At 41.0% G+C, this 1,840-nt stretch overlaps 1 non-coding gene and 1 pseudogene across 1 annotated transcript; both read left to right on the top strand.

Moving 5' to 3' along the window:
- Positions 1-544: 544 nt before the first annotated feature.
- On the top strand, positions 545-707 carry LOC115871560. Its single transcript, XR_004047356.1, has one exon. It is a non-coding gene; the product is annotated as a U1 spliceosomal RNA (small nuclear RNA).
- A 499-nt stretch (positions 708-1,206) lies between these two features.
- Positions 1,207-1,840, top strand: part of LOC101638176 — an 85,512-nt pseudogene continuing 84,878 nt past the window's right edge.

A 1,840-nucleotide genomic window follows, 5' to 3' on the forward strand; every position in this document is an offset into this window, starting at 1 on the left:
GATTCCCCATGTCAGCACACACTTTCCATTCAATTATGAGGATCTTTTGCCATGGTATGCATGAAATCTAGCACTGTTCTCATTGCCTAAGAAAACCAGAGGATCTGTATCTCCTTCTGAGGGTGCCTTCAGGAGCAGCTGGTCATGACCTGCAAGCGGAACACACAACTCCTAGTGTCACCCTTCTCCAACGCAGTTCTGACATTTCCCAGAGCGTCCCCTGCTTAGGAAAAGTGACAACCACTCACTCCAAACTTTCATATGGAAAGGTCACTGCAATTGAAATGAGATTTTATCATCTCATTGTTTCTTCCTGTCTGATGCAGATAATCACTGACATGAAAACCTGGGGATGTGCAGAATAAAGTAGTTCCAGATGGTCCATCAAAGCTTATTCTCATCAACTCCAGTAAATACTTATCAGCCTGTATTTTCTCAATATAACCCCACAAACTCAGCCAGTGGCTACATCTCTGGGTTTCTTTGTCCGTGCACATAGCTTTTGATTAATAACGTGGGTGACTTTTCCCTTTAAGTAATATAAGTATCTACCTGGCAGGCGAGACACCATGATCAGGAAGGTGATTTTCCCAGGGCGAGGCTCATCCATTGCTCTGCGGGTGTGCTGACCCTGTGATTTTCCCAAATGCGGGAAACTCGACTGCATAATTTGTGGTAGTGAGGGACTGCCTTTGCGCTCTCCCCTATTTAAAAAAAAGTAATATAAGTATCTATCTATATATGCATTAAGGGAGGTTTCCATTGCATCTTCTAAGTCTAAGGCATCTCATTTTGTGAACTTGGACTTGCTGCGTTTTAAGAAATTCAGGAAAACAGATGTTTTGGAAATGATGTTGGCAACATATGTACAAATGTGCTTGATACAATTGATGTATGGATTGTTATGAAAGCTGTAAGAGCCCCCAATAAAATGCTTTATTACAATAAAAAATAGAATCAATTATCCACTATTTCCAGGCTCTTTATAAATACCATATTTATACTTTTCAAGAAGCTTATATTATAGATGTCCCTGAGTATTTCAAATGTTCATGTCTCCTGCTAATAACTGAAAGATTAGAGGGTGAATCTATTCAGAGACATCTTGGGAGGAAAGCCTGGAGTTCTACTTTACAAAAACCTCATTTATTGAAAACCCTGCGGAGCACAGTTCTGCTCACAGGCCCAGAGGCCACCAGGAGTCACATGACGAATAACATCGCTGGTCTGGATGAAGACCGTGAAAATGGTCGAATTTTAACGATCGACTCAAATAGCTTACGTGTAAGTAGTGATTTCAGAATAAAAATAAAGCTCTATCTGGAATTCAAGTCAATGGTCTTTCCACTCCATCACACTGTCTCTTCGCAGTCAGCTTGCACTCGGAGCACAGAAAATAACAATCCTAAAATGCAATGCAAACATCATAATTAAAATGAAATTCCATAAAACATTTATTACAGGAATGATCCGAACCCTTATACTTTCCCTAAAACATGTACCAATATCTAAGTACCCTTGGGATTAAATGAGAATGTATTTGAATGAGCAAATAATAGGTATTATTAGAGTATGTGCAGAAATAACACTGATGAAAGTATTGGATGCAGGGTCCAGTCATCGTCCATCTATCAGTGTGTCACACCGTGGTGTGCTGCATCTTGCTCTGATACTGAAAGCTATGACACTACTATTCCAAGTACCAGCAGGGCCACCTATGTGAAATGGGTCGGAGTGAAGGTTCCAGACGAGGCAGACCAGAAAGAAAGGTTTGACAATCTACTTGCAAAAATTGTGGTGGTGGAGGTGGAGGTGGTGGAGGTGGTGGTGGAGGTGGTGG

This window comes from Echinops telfairi, unplaced genomic scaffold (assembly GCF_000313985.2).
Source record: "Echinops telfairi isolate 266 unplaced genomic scaffold, ASM31398v2 ScPeMD7_5868;HRSCAF=6743_1, whole genome shotgun sequence".
Classification (NCBI taxonomy): domain Eukaryota; kingdom Metazoa; phylum Chordata; class Mammalia; order Afrosoricida; family Tenrecidae; genus Echinops; species Echinops telfairi.